The 15,285-nt window shown below is 47.0% G+C and overlaps 1 protein-coding gene across 1 annotated transcript in view; it reads left to right on the forward strand.

Annotated features, from left to right (window-relative positions):
* Window positions 1–258: 258 nt before the first annotated feature.
* LOC135228265 (long-chain-fatty-acid--CoA ligase 1-like) overlaps window positions 259–15,285 on the forward strand; it is a 67,526-nt gene continuing 52,499 nt past the window's right edge. The window contains exon 1 of the mRNA XM_064272949.1: window positions 259–371. The gene's annotated coding sequence lies outside the window, so the exon portion shown is untranslated. The remainder of the gene's footprint in view (window positions 372–15,285) is intronic.

Here is a 15,285-nt window from a genome sequence, read left to right on the forward strand (position 1 = left end):
GCAGGGCAGGGCGGGGCCAGGACCGCGTGGTCGGGGCGGGGCGGGGCCGTGCGGGGAGGCGGGCGCGGGGCAGGGCAGGGGCGGGGCGGGGCCGTGCGGGGAGGCGGGCGAGCGGCAGGGCGGGGCGCGGCCGTGCGAGGAAGGGGGCACGCGGCAGGCCGGGGCAGGGCCGTGCGGGGAGGCGGGCACGCGGCAGGGCAGGGCGGGGCCAGGGCGGGGCGGGTGCGGCACGCGCACTCGCAGTGGCCTCCCTGCGCGGCGGAGGCGGCTGCGGCGGCGGGGCGGCTGAGGGGGCGGCTGCGGCGCCTTAAATAGCCTCGCCGACCCGCGCCGGGAGGGCTGTGGGCTGCGGTGACGGCCCCAGCGGGGAGGTGAGTGCGTCTCTCCCCGCGGCGGCGCCCCTGGTCTCGGCCGTGTCCGCAGGCTGAGGCGGCGGCGGGGGCGCGCGAGCCGCCGGTCGGCCCCTGGCGACGTCCCGCTCTTCCGGCCTCGGCGACGGGAGGCCGCTGGGCCGCCGCTTCCTGCGCTGAGCCCGGGAAGGCCGGCCGCCGGGGGCTGCGCGGGCCGGTGCGCCGTGGGCCCGGGGCACGCGCGCGGGTCGGCGCCCGGCGTGTGCGGTGAGGGCCCCTGCGAAGCCGGCGGCGGGCGGCGGCCTCCGGGGCGGGTGGCGGCGCGTGGAAGGCGGAGTGCGCCTCGGCGCGAGCTGCGCGGAGGTCGGAGCCGCCGCCGCAGGCAGAGGTCCTCGCGGCGAGTGCCCGCAGCCGCTGCCGTAGCCCGGAGGCCGTCGGTGGCTTCAGGGACGCTGGCGGGACCTGCGACGGGAGAGCAAGGGTCTCACCGGTCGCTCGCGGCGGGCCCGGGTGGCGGCGGCCGGCTGGCCCGAGCACGGGGACCAGAAGCTGGAGGCAGGCTGTGCGCTGTGGGCTGCAGAGCCTCTGCCCGCGGCCGGCCGGCCGGCTTAATACGGAGCTGGAGAGTGGGCATTAAGAGCGCCCTTCGAGGACCCTCGGACAGCCTGGTGGCTGCTAACCACAGGGTGGGCGGTTCGGATCCGCCAGGCGCTCCTTGGACACTCTACGGGCAGCTCTGCTCTGTCCCGTAGGGTCGCTGTGGGTCGGAATCCACGGCACTGGTTTTGTTTTTTTTTGGTTTGAGTACCTTGGCTAAGCTTCCTTGTTGGCGCAGGAGTATCCGCAATACCCCGAGAGAAACTGGTCGAACGTCGCAGTTTGTGATCCAGGTTGCACACCCTAACCTGTAGTTATCTCAATGAAAACAAATATTTGCTTAAATCAAGCCAAAAAGCTCTGTTGATTTTTTTTCTTTGCTTTTTCAGGTGGACTTGGCAGGTCCACCTTTTGCTCTGGATGAGCTAGAGTACACAGAGCTTGTTGAAGGAACCGTTGTTTTTTGCCAATTTGGAACCAGTGTGGTGTGGTTTATCACACAGGACCAGGGCTCAGAGACATTATTTCTTGTCCTGACTCAACCTGAGAAAACTGCATTAGACTGAAGGCTTTCCTGAGATAAAATTCTATGACTAAAAAAATAAAATCTTTAAAAGTAGCACACCCCATAAAAACCCCATTGCCGTCGAGTGAATTCTGACTCATAGCGACCCTATAGGACAGAGTAGAACTGCCCCGTAGAGGTTCCAAGGAGCGCCTGGCGGATTTGAACTGCCGACCTTTTGGGTAGCAGCCGTAGCGCCTAACCACTACGCCACACCTCGTAAATACCTTCTTAAATAATAATACAGGCATTTAAATAGTTAATACAGACATATTAAGGATCTGTCTTCTAAATGGGAGCCTTGGTAGTGCGGTGGATTGCTAACCTGGAAAACCCTGTGGGGCAGTTCTACTCTGTCTTATAGAGTCTCTGTGAGTTGGAATCAGCTGTAACAGGTGGGTTTTGTTTTGTTTTTTTGTCTTCCAAATTTACTGTGAATACAGAAGACTTAAAAAATCACCCTTCCTCCACAATTATAAGCATTTTGATATGCGTATTTTGTTATTTCAGTTATGCATATTTTGGCAGTATTTTTTATTAATATTGCAAACATCCTGCCTGAAAAGAAATCCCTGGACTTAAAAATTTTTGACATTTCAGGGGTAGATACATGTGATAAGTGCAGGTGTCTGTACAATACAGGTAGTTTTCATAGCCATCTCTTTGCCTTTGAGTGAAGTTTGCAATAACTGAAAGTGGCCAGTGTGCCATAGTGTCGTACTTGACATCCAGGCCTTCTACACCTTTATTTTCATTTTTTAAATTTTATTTCTTTTCTACACCTTTAGTTTTAATGTAGCTGTCTTGTGGAAATACGGATGTGTGCTTGGTGGAGGGGCTTAGGGGAAGATCAGGTAGTCTTGTTATTACAGCTGGAAATTTCTCCTTCTCCCTTAAAGTGTCTTCTTTTGTTGGAAAGAGCAAGAGTATAGGAATACCAGTAACTTCTAGGTGTTTATGCTCAATAACCTTAGAGGAAAGTATAGTTTTTAAGGTCAGTTGTTGGATTTATTCAGCAAGTTTGCCATTTAAAACACCTTAGAGGAAAGTATAGTTTTTAAGGTCAGTTGTTGGATTTATTCAGCAAGTTTGCCATTTAAAACAGGTGTGCATTAGTCTTGTGTGCCCATCATCCTTTGTAACCAAATTCGGTGAAGTTAGAATCCATCAGCTTTTTATGGACAGTCTTGCTGGTAGGATACGTGTCTGAAATCATTGGGTTGACCATACTCATTAATGCATCATATTTCTGTGCTGCCAAATAGAAAAGAATTTCTTCTAAGGCAGCTCCAACTTGTTGGTAACCTAAGCCCTCTTCAAGCCTTACTCTCTGATAGGCGGTGATCAGGCAGACCTAAGGTAAATTGAAGGTCCCAGAGTTTCTGTTGAAGTTGTCCAACTCGAGGTGGTCAGACAAATACAGTAGGGTCGCTGCACGTTGACACTCGTGCCTGGAGAATAGTGCTCAGTGAACAGAGCTGATCTGAAACTGTCGGTGGTTGAGTTTGAGTTTTATCATACTGGTATTTAAAGGGATTTCTGAGAACTTTTAAGGAAATAAAGCAGTAGCTGGACTTTATGAACTAAGAAGGTAGAGGAGATTTTAGCCATGTTTATGGCAGCAGCTCAGATTGCCACTTTATCACCAGGTACTTCCATAAAATGCTAAATGCCAGTGCATAAGAAATTCTAGTTTGTGTAAGTCTGGGGTGACAGATAATTTGAAACAATTGTCCGTATCACAGTGACAAAAGCCAGCTGTAACATGATTTGTGATATTTATTTTTCTATATCCTGATAGCTACAAGTTCTTGACTGTGCTGGTGACAACACAGTATTCAGGAAATTATAACCTTTTGTGGAATCAAGAGGGGAGGATAAAATACAGTGGAGCCTTGGAGAGACTTGACATTCTGGGAACAAAACCTACATAGAGTTGGGGACTGTGCCCCCCCGTGCAGCCTGCTTGGAAAGGTACCTTCTACTGGAGATGCGTATCTTATCTGCAAAATCTAAGGCTCCCTGTAGGTCCGAAACCTGTTGCTGTGCAGTTGATCCTGACTCACAGTGACCCTGTAGGACAGAGGAGAACTGCCACATAGGATTTCCAAGGCTGCAATCCTTAGGGAAGTAACCTACCACATTTTTCTCCCAAGGGGAGAATGGTGGGTTCAAAATGCCAGCCTTTGGGTTAGGAGCCAAGCACTTAACCACTGGGCCACCAGCGCACCCTTCCTTGTAGGTATGTGGGCTAATTTTCTTCCATAAATTAGTCACTGGTCTTCAAGTGTTAAATAAAAAATTGAAAGCTGCCTAATACCGAAACCAGAATCATTTGCTCTCGAAAAGCTGTATTTATTTTTTATATATTGTAAAAGTAATTTATGCTTATTGTAGAAAAGTTGGGAAATATTAAAAAAAAAAAAAAGATTTTCCAGAAATTAAATACATTGTATTTTGGTGTATTCCTCCAATCTTTTTTCCTAAGCCTGTTTTTAAAAAGTTTTAAGGATATAATTTTAACGGAAGTCAAAAATATTGATAGTTTAATGTGATCACCTAAATTATTGGAAACATTTTTTTCATGTTGTTTACATACTCTTTTGAAGACTGCATTGTATGTTGTATGGGATATGTTGTAATTTATTTGTTTATTTTTTTTCTAATTCTTAGATACTTAGGAACAAACGTTTATTTCAGAACATTTCTTACTTTTTTAAAAATAATTTATTTTTGGTTATTGTTGAAAATATACGCAGCAGAACATACACCAATCTAACAATTTTCCATGTAGGATTCAGTGGCATTGCTTACATTCTTCGGGTTGTGCATCCATTCTCAGCCTCTTTTTACTGAATTCCTCCCCCCCCCCCATTAACAGAAGCTCATTGCCTCCTAAGCCTCTTATCTAACCTTCAGAGTTGCTGTTGTCAGTTTGATCCCACGTGGATAATTTAAAAGAGCACAGCGCTCAAGGCAGACATTCTTTACTAATTAAACTGAACTATTGTTTTTTTTGGTTTAAAGTAGACTTCGGGGGATAATTTAAGGCTCAGGTCTAGGTTTGTTATCATCAAAAGTTTTCTGCTTTCATTATGTTGAAATTGACACTGATTTAAATTATTGTTTATGATGGGTTTGATGGACTTGGGTTCTTGTATTCTACGCAAAAGCTGAGGAAATAAGGATTTTGTGGCTTGGGAAGACAATTCAAAAGAGGTTAGGGCATAAAAGGAGGGCATGTGAATGCCCTTTATATCATTTCCTCATTCTGGGAGTGACTTACTAAACATTTGATAAATGTCGTATTATCTGCCGTTTGCAGATAATACGTCCTCTCGGGAGAAAATGTCTGGATAAATAAGGCCAAGATACCCTGAGCACTGTTTTTTCCTTTATTCTCAGGGATAAGGAGAAAGCTGCTGTGGTAACTAGTTTCTCCTTTAAGGCTCACCCCTCAATTACGAAGGAGGGGTGTTGCCAACTGAAGCTGGCCGGCCAGCCTGAGTGCAGGCAGGCTCAGGAATGTGATAGGTGGTGATAGCAGCTAGCAGTGCAAGGCACAGTTGTCAGTGCTGGTCGATCCTGGCAACATCGCTGTAAGGTAGGTCCTGCCAATATCCATATTTTACAGAAGATAAGTAAACAGATACAGAGTTTAAGTTGCACAAACCAAAATTTGAACCTAAGGCAGTGTGGCTTCAGGGACCGTGTTCCTCGTTGCTTGGGTATAGTACCTTCTCTAGAGCTGAAAAGGCCCCTAGTCCAGGAAGGCCTGGGAAGTTCCAGGGTATCCATCTAGTAGCAAGACAGGACGGAGCTCGTTCTCCATCAGTGTCACCGCTCCCTAACTTTTCCTGTCTCATTTACACTCTGTCTTAGACTATCCCTTTGCACTAGCAGAGTGCTGAAACAGACAACAGATTTTAAGATTTGACTTGATTCAGCAAGTGATGAGATCATTTACTACACAGCTATTACTTTCTAGAGAATGTGGAGTATGAAAAAGTAAAAGGCTTTGCCTGCCCTGGAGGTTGGTCTCGTAAGACAGACTATACTACCAGTAAGGCACTGACACTCAATAGAGACACATGGTTGTTGCCTTGCGTGTGCAGGAGGAGGAGAGTGCATTCTGGGTGGGAGCAGTGACAGGCTAGCAGAGACTGTGGAGTGTTGGTCCTTTAAGTGGAAGACGGGCCTCACGTGGCACATAGGTTGGCTCTCTGATGTGTCTCAGGCACTTAGGCACAGGAACAGACTTTCTTGGAATGTTCTCAATCATGTTGAAAAGTTTTAATAGACAAACTAATAGAATTGTGAGTTTTGGGGTCCAAAGGGACAATAATGTCATCTGGTGGCCATGAGACCCTTTTCCCAGTGCAGTTTTAGGCAGAACCCCAATATAGTCAACTAAAGCAGGGCTGCTCTGGTTGATAGCGGGTGTAGGACAAGCCAGGTCACAGAGACACTGTTGCTTCCTCTGCAGAGGGGTGTCTGTGGAAAATAGCACCTGTGCAAGCACTGAAATTGTGCCCCTGTCGAGCACCCACGGAAACCCTGGTGGCATAGTGGGTAAGGGCTACGGCTGCTAACCAAAGGGTCGGCAGTTTGAATCCGCCAGGCGTTCCTTGGAACCTCTATGGGGCAGTTCTACTCTCTCCTGTAGGGTCGCTGTGAGTCGGAATCGACTCCACGGCACTGGGTTTGTTTTTTTTGGGGGGGGGGGGGTGTTCAGAGCGCCCAGGGACAATCTCTGAATTGCAGCACCTCCCCCTGCCCCCCATTTCAGATGAACAGACGTTGATAGTGGCGAGGGTCAGCAGAAATGCCTCCCCTTCTCGTCTAGCTGCCTTTCATATTTGTGATGCCCTGGTACTCTGGACATTCTGCACCCCCCGTCTGGCACCCCTTTGGACTTGCACCGAGGGGCAAGGGCCCCCTCTCTGCCTTCCCTACACCTCTATGTCTACAGTGCTTGAGGAGGGATGTTGGGTTTTTAGAAATTGCTCAGTGGCAGCCCCCGCTTCAGGTGGTATCTGGAGCACATGATGTACCTTAGCTACGCTTCTCTTCCTCTGTGTCCCTTTTTGCCTCTGAGGCACTTCAGAACGACCTCAGGCTCCCCAGAACACTGTTTGAAGTAACGACCCGCTCATGTTACTGATGAAATAACTGGCAAGACTATGATGGGGTGACTTAGCCAAAGTTACACAACTGGTCTTCCCCTCTGGCTGTGGCCCTTAATAATACAACCATGCATTGTGCTTTGTTCCCGGACCCTGGGCCTATTTGAGGAATGACCGGACCTCAGTGTTCTTGATGGTGCCCTGAAATCCGGTTAGTCATCAGGTTCTCCTGATGGTAACTTAACGTTCTGTACAGTATTGCTCAACACACACACACCCATTTCTTCCTTTTATTCTTAGCATCACCACTTGAATGTAGAACCTGTCACCTCTGGTTTAGACAAGGAAGGTCCTTAGTTTAAAAAAAAAAGGGGGGTGAGATTAATTTTCCTAAAGCAGAGCTCTTATCAAATCTCTCCTTTGCTCAGAAGCCTACAAGGGCTCCCCACTTTAAGGCCCAAAATACGTATTTCATTTGGCTTTCAGGGGCTTCTATAGCCTAGTTCCAACCTGCTGTTCCCAGGCCATCCCCCAGAACCACCACTTACTGTGGTTTTTGTAAAGCCAGCTCTGGTGGCACAGAGTTGAATGGTCTGTGTACCCCAAGACTCCATACATGAGCCCTCTCTTCTGCCCAGCTGACCTCCCTACGTCCTGTAACGGCCTCCCATGACCTCCGTGCCTGCCTCTGCCTATCTGAATGGCATTCCTCATCCCACCCGCATTCCTCAGAGCCCTGTGCCTCAGAGGCACTTTTCCTGAAGTGACCTTCACCTTTCTCATACTCCAGACCACTCACTGGAAACCCTAGACTGACATTTAGCTGGGATGCACCATTCCCCACCACCAATCCAGAAACTAAGGTTAAGCCTGGCTTGTGAAAGGATCTCCTGCACCCTGTTTTGGTGCGTTGACCTGCCTCTTCTGATAGGCTGATGCCTGGCCACGTTGGTGTTGTTAGCCGCCTACTCACAGCAACCGTATGTACAGCAGAATGAAACATTGCCAATCCACTGTCCTCCTCACAGCTGCCCGCATGGTCAAGTCCATTGTTGCAGCTGTTGTGCCTGTCTGTCTTGCTGGGGGTCTTCCAAGCCCTTGTTGGCCCTCTGCTTCACCAAACATGATGTCCTTCTCCAGTGATTGATCACTCTTGATGATGAGTCCAAAACAAGGGAGTCAGACAGCAGATGCCAGGCCATATTGGTTATTAAATATTTTGAATAGCATCCTTGCCTCTGTCCAGCATTTGCCTTTTCATGTGTGTAGACTGGCACCCCAGCCACATTCTAAGCTTTGGTACTTTGGAGACCCAATCATTGTCCTTTCTGTGTTTCCAGCAGCCTTTACCACAGGCCTTACTGCTGGTAAGCACTTAATATTCTCTGATGATTGTGCCTGGGGAGACATTCAGATGGCCAGCTGTCCGTTACAAGGAGTTGCTGACAAGAATCTACGTTTTAAGTATATTCTAGGTTCGTATATTCTGATACCGCGTAGAGCTAAGATTGAGGCGTTAAAACTTTCTAGATTGAAACCTGTGCTTTCATTGGGTTGAACCTTGTGTTTAGGAGTACATATAAAGTATCCCGTTCCATGTGGTTTGAATATGTTTGAGAAACAGGTGGTTGAGGGCTTTGCAGGATGTGGGAGGGAAGGAGATTAGTGTCAAATTCTAGATAATGTTGCATAACTGTATTATGTGTAGTTTTCATATACCTGGTGTTCCTACTTCAAATTGAATCTTGTTTCTGTGCCAGCAGCGAAGTTGTCAAATAGCTGTTTGTTCTTCCTGTAGGACAGTTACCCACTTTATGCCTCAGGTAAGGCGTCCCAGAATGTGGGGCTGGCAGGGACTTTGCATATCAAACGGTTCAACCAAGCACCTCACAAAGGATGGAACCTTTTGGAGGTGCTTGGTTGAACTCAAAGTTATAACCCAGAAGGGAGTGGCTCAGCAGCCCAGAGCCACAGGTTAGAATCCGAGGTCAGTGCCAGTCTGTCGTGTCTACCCTGACGACGAGGCAGAGAGAGGTTCCACTGATGCCAGGACTGCTCTAGAGTTCAGGAAGCTGAAGATGCTTGGCCCTCAGGGCAGGGGCTGAAGCAGTGGAGTCTCCAGAACAGACCTCGGCTGAGGCAGGCCTTTAACCTGGTGTGGCACCAAGGCCTTGTTCTCTTTCCTCCAGAATGGACAACCCTGTCCATTTGACCTCTTGCCCATGGCTAGGTCATGGTCTCCAGTGATGTCCTGCCCTTTCTGCCACAGTCTTTCCATCACAGGGTGATGTTGAATATCTTTGTCTCCCTCCTTGATGCCGTAAGTCCCACTGAAGGCTTTGGCAGACACTTATTCTGCCTCGTGACTGTGGCAGGTTTCAGGGTGCTCCAGTGAGCAGTGCTTATGGTCCATAGTTGGGAAGTGATGGAGGTTCTAGCTAGGCAGGTGACCAGAGCGGCTCTAGGTCCTGTTCAGGAGAATGAGAGATAGTCTCTAAAGTGGGGTGTATGTACCTCAGGGGGTGGGCTAGACTTCCATTAGAGTACAGTGTAGAAATATTAAAATTTCTGTAATTATTTTTGAGCTTTCTTTTAAGATTCATATCTGTGTGTTTTATAATATTCAGAAGAGTATTTGTACGGTGGCACATGAATATAGCTTATATCTCAATGAACTTAACATGTTGGAGATACATTTACTTTCCATTTGGATGCATTATCAAAAATATAGAGAACCAGAAAATTAACCTCTATCACCAGCAAGAGACCTCTGGATGCCATTTTTGAAAAGGTTAAAGGGGAATAGAAACTGCTCCCTGAAACTAAGTGTGATTCATGTCAAAGCTGGTTTCTGAGTTCAGAGAAGTCAGGGTAGATCCAGAATATGTTTTGCCTTTGGACCCAGAACTTGACCACGTGGAGGCCTGATTAGGATGGAGATTTTATGTTTTTCTGGCTTTCGTTCACTACTATATGCCAAGAGCCTAGAGCAGTTCTTGGCATATAGGGGGTCATCAATAAATGTTTGAGGACAATATGTGGACCTTTTCCTTGAATGGCGGTTAAGTATCATGCTGGTTTGGCCACTTCAGATCAATATTTATGTTGGTTTTCTTTGTTAAAACCTTTGAGCCTTTGCAAGATGCAGTGTATGTACCAGCCAGTTTTACTCTCTTAAGATGGCTTCTCAAAACTATAGGGTCATAGAAGTGAAGGGCCTCACGTGTGTCATCTGAATGATAGGATGGTTGGGATTTGCTTTAAAACAGTTTTTACAAATGAGTGTGAAATGAAATAATAATTAGCAAAATGTTGATCATTGTTGAAGCTGAAGCTGGGTAATGGGTACATAGCTACAGCTGCTGACTAAAGGGTCGGCAGTTCGAATCCGCCAGGTGCTCCTTGGAAACTCTATGGGGCAGTTCTGCTCTGTCCTACAGGGTTGCTATGAGTCGGAATCGACTCAGCGGCACTGGGTTTCTGGGTAGTGGCTTATATACTCTGTCTACTTTGGAATAGATTTGGAAATTTTCATAATAAAAATTTAAACAGAGCATACAGAGGAATACAGACCCCGAACTCTATTTTAACTCTCTTAGCTCCAAGCAGAGAACTGCCAAACCAGACAGTCTCTTTTTCTTTTAAACACTGGGTCAGTATTCTATAATCCTCTGCAATTTATTACATTTGTTTCATTAATTTTAGCTTCCCCTGGGCCAATCACTTCTTCTTATATTACCTGAACTCTGTAATTATAGCTCATGCCCCGTGGTTGTTTGTCATCCATACCCTCCATATACAATGAGCTAAATCCTGGCTAACCTTTCCCCTACTTCACAGGTTGCCCCCTCCAACACCACTAAGGTCTTCACATAGCTGGAGGTCAGAACTGGGTTCCTCATTCTTTAAAGCTCTGTTCAGTCCTGAGAACTGCAGACCATAATATTTTGTAGATTCCAGTTGTTTTCTGCTCTTTAAAGTAAAGTAAAATCTCTAAAGCAGATATCTCTTAAACTTGTCAGTAGCTGGTCTTTCCATTCTCTGGGGAGAGGTCTGTCTGTGTATTCTATCTTCTGCTTACTCCTACAGCCCTATTCTGCTAAGCCGATTCTCTAGTTTATCAGTCACTCTGAAACCTTGATCTATTTTAAGAGTTGTAAGTAACTCTACCCAACCTCGGGTCCTCTTTGGCCTTCTTATCCAGGTCACTGATATTTGATCCTTGTGACCTCTGTGAGCTGCTGGATGATGAGGGCTCCTTGAGGACAAGGGCTGAGTGTTTGTTCTCTTTCTCCACACCAGGCCTGGTCCTTGGCAGGGACGGGGAGGACCGATAAACCAAGCACTTGCTGGGCGAGGTCGGGTCTCCTACAGCCAGCTGTGTCTTAGCTTTCTACAAGGGGAAGAAGCCCAGTCTCCTTGGCCTCTGAGTTAGGACACTGCTAGGCCCCAGGCCTCTGCCACTGGCCGGCTCCTGTCAGTCTTTCCTTCTGTGTTTCCCCGCCCCCACCTGTCTCTGCCTGTTTAGATTTGGCCTAGTTCCAGCCTGAGCCTGCAGAGCAGCCTTCCCTGTGGTCTTCAGGTCTACAATAGCGTTTTCTCCCTCTGCACCAGGCCCTCGTCACCCACTCAGCATCTCTTCCAGTTCTGTTTTATAGGTTAGCGTTTGCAAATGTGTTTGGCCTTACTGATGTCCTGTACCAGTTGAAGGCAGAGAAAATATCCCAAGTACTTAATCCTCATGGTGATGGCCTTCTGTTTGGAAGGGCCTAAGGAGAGCATTTTTTCTCCTGTGATTTTCAGATTCGTGTTTGTTTGTTTGCAGTGGGACCCTTTTCTGAACGGATGCTTATGTGGAAGTTGCTTACACAGCTGGTCAGTGGCAGATGGCGAGGGCAAAGATGTGTATTTTCTGGGAGGGGCTTACCCCCATCTGTCATTCTCTTATAAGGCCAGGTTGCCACCCTAAATCCTTTCTGAAACAGGTGGGAAGTGCATAAAAACTAGAGGAAATTAACTGACCTGATCCAGTTATATCTTCTTTATCTTGAGAAATTTTTTAAAAATACAGCAAAGCACAAAGAATAATAAAAGAATAATACAAATACCCATACACTCGCCACATAGAATTGGTGGTTTTTAACGTTAATTGTTTTCCTCTTATGTCCTGCTGTTTCCTGGGTTTCTGGGTCTAGGTGGAATCCTCTTTATTTAGTTTGGAATGGCAGGATTGCCTGGCTATCTTTTGCCTTCTCTAGGAAAGTGGTGGAGATGCTGTCCTGGTGCTGGCGATGGAAGGCTTCGTAGCTCCCCTCTGCTCTGACTCGTTTACCCCCATGAGGCTCACGAGACAGAGGAGCTTCCTGCACATTTTGCAGCTTGTTGGGGTACAGCCAGTACCTAGAACGTCAGTTTTTTGCCTCTAGGTCTGTCGTTCTTTCCATGTTTCTGTCTGTCTCCTTCATTATTCTCCCCTGGAAGATACTGGCTTTGGAAAAAGTACTCGAAAGGGACCCCAGGACTTAGGTACCTTCTCTGTGTGCAGTTTGTCAAACCAATGACCCTCACTCCCCGCCCCTGCCTGTCTTTGGTCCAGCTCTGGCTGTTGTAAAAGGACATTTGATTTCCTTTTCTGTTGTTCTCCCTAGTGAGGCCTGTTGCTTCAGGGTTTACTTTTTGGTTCATCCCAGCCCAGTAACATGAAGACTTTGTTCTTCTGGATTAATTTAGTGGTGAAAGAAATTTCATTACCTTCTCTAGCTATTATAATAATGGGCTCTACTTGTGTTGCCTAATCCATTTAAGACCATACAGTCCTGTAGATGTAATTAGGTCTTTTCCTCTGCTGGACGTGCCTTCTAACATCAGGTTTATGAGTGGGAAGCTTTAAAACCATGCAGTCCTGTAGGTGTCATTAGGACTCTTCCTCTGCTGGACGCCAGCTGAGCTAACGTGCCTTCTGACATCAGGTTTATGAGTGGGAAGCTTATCCTACAGAAGCCTCTTCTGTCTTGGTTCTAGCAGAGGACTGGGTCAGCCTAACAAACAGGCTCCAGCCCGCTCCCTCCTCTAGCTCTGTCAGTAAACTTGCCAGCCTCGTCATGACATATACACAGAGACCACTTCAGAGTATTGAATCAATATCTGAGGACAAGTGGAATAATTTTTCTTTTCTTAGGAATGCTTTTGAATGGAAAATTTCCCTCTTAACTACATGCTGCTAAAACAGCCTTGCTGCTCCACACACGGGCCTTTACATGACCTGGATTATCTTCATCGGGCCCTCCTAAATACAAAATTAAGTCATTTCCCAGGTGGATGTACATGGCAGGTTCTCAGAGCCACGTGAGCAGAAAAAGGTGGAGAATGGTATGTTTCTGTGTTCTGGAGGATGTTGGGCAGGTCCTGTTCCCAGCATCCCTTTTGTCTCTGATGACCACTCACCTGGCTCTCTCGGTGTTTCTGGGCACGCTCTTCTCACTACAGTCCTGGCATTGTACGCCAGCTCCTGTACTAGAAGAAATCTGGTATGTCTCGCTGGTTTAGAGAATTCTGTAACTTACAGAAGTTGGTGGCCAGCCCTGGTGTGGGGCTCTGGGCTCGAGCCCTTCTTCTGGCTCTTTGCTGTTTTACTTAAGAAAGGTATTTGACCTCATCCCCTTCCCATGGGCAGCCTTGATAATCGTTTTAACTAATCAGGAACCACATGTCTAAAGGTATGCTTGAATGTAGAGAGAAGACCTCTGCTCTTAGACTGAACAGGGTTCTTGGGGTGATATTATACCTAAGTGAAACAGTTTGAGGAAAATTATAAAATATCATGGGATTAAGGGTCAGAGAATATTTTTATGCGGCCTTTGAATCAGTGGCTTACAGCTCTCCAGGGGATTGAGGAAGGACAATACTGAAATGTGAAAATATTTTTGATACCCTCACTTTCTTTTAAGATTCAGAGTTCTATACATATATCCATCAGGGGCTTAGAGAAATGGCCAAAGTCACAGAAGGTCATTCATGACTCAATATGTGCTTATTAAGTACTGTCTTTCCTGAACAAGACACTCTAAAGAGGGATGGGAAGGGACCCTGGTCCATTAGGAGAGAGAAACATCTATGTAAGTAGTAAGTACCACTCACCATAAGTATAGGGTACTTGTGGTAAGTACCACAGGAGTACAAATAAAGTGTTCGGGGAGTTCAGAGGAAGAACTGTCTGCTGCTGACCGAGAGGACTACGGATAGTGGCATCTGTCCTATTTGGGTAGAATTTGAACATTGTAAAATAGGGACAGGAAAGGAGCTGCAGGAGAAGGGAACAGTGAGGCTGGGAAGCAGTGGGCATACTTACAGGGAAGCCATTCTTGTAGGAAGTGTTGAGCCAGGCGCTGAGGAAGGGTTATGTGTGGTTGGAGAAGAGCAGGCAGTACAGTGGAGGGACTGGGGTTGAATGCACTTGCTGACATCTGCCTCTCTGGTTGTCTGAAGGCAGGGAGCCAGCAGGCTGGCTTGCCCAGAGGAGTCAGGGGTGAGCATGGAACTTTCTTCTACCCAGGAATGATGAAGCACTTTCAGAACTCTGGCAAGTCGGGCTGGTAGCTCACCAACCTCCGTTTCATCCTCCTCATTTCTCTTCATTATTCCACTGCTCACTTTCCCATGCTCAGAAACTCAGCCTTCCAATTTCTTCTCTTTTTTCCCCCATTTACATACAGTTAATGGAGTGCTGGTGGCGCAGTGGTTAAGAGCTCGGCCGCTAACCAAAAGGCTGGCAGTTCAAATCTACTAGCCACTCCTCTAGGGTCCTATGTGTCCTATAGGGTCAATATGGGTCGGAATTGACTTAGCAGCAATGGGTTTGGTTTGGTTTTTGGTTATCCAGTTAGTTAACAAAGTGTAGGTTTTTAAAGCACTGTATACCATGGGCTTTTTGTCACCGACAGGGTCATTAAATGATGGTGTCTGCATTTTGTCTAGATTTGAATCATTTTTATCTAAATTTGACTTTAGATTTAAGCTCTTTCTCTAGATTTGAATCACAGCGCTTGCCTTCGAGAGTTTTGTGAGCTCCGGATTCAGACCTGGGCTGTAGTTCTACTCCTGTATGGCAAGACATTTAACTTCTGGCCACAGTTTACTAATCTTTGGATTGATGGTAATACCAACCCCGTGCAGGGGGAACAACTGGGAGAATTGCATTGAGTTCTGTACAGGATTACTTAGCACAGTGCCTGGCACATAGGAGGTGCTCAACAAAGAGTGGCTTTTAATCGAGGTCCAGTGTTATTCTCTTTTTAATTTTTTTGTTGGTACTGTGTGTTTTCACTAATGGAAGGCATGCTGACTCAAGGACCAATTGAGAATTTTTGTCATGACTTACGGATTTTGATACGTTTTATGTGGTATCACATCCTGGAGCTAGTAAATGTTGGAATGTGGGTCAAGGCATAAAAACTGGGTGACCCCACCCAGTGCCGTCGTAGTCGATTCCAACTCATAGCGACCCTATAGGACAGGGTAGAACTGCCCCACAAAATTTCCAAGGGCAGCCGTATATGCCACAGGCTGAGCAGGGGTTCAGTAACACCTGGAAGCAATGAATGGCACGGGGTGGGGGGCGGGGGATTGCGACTGAATGAAAATTAAGAAT

This window comes from Loxodonta africana, chromosome 19 (assembly GCF_030014295.1).
Source record: "Loxodonta africana isolate mLoxAfr1 chromosome 19, mLoxAfr1.hap2, whole genome shotgun sequence".
Taxonomy (NCBI): Eukaryota; Metazoa; Chordata; class Mammalia; order Proboscidea; family Elephantidae; genus Loxodonta; species Loxodonta africana.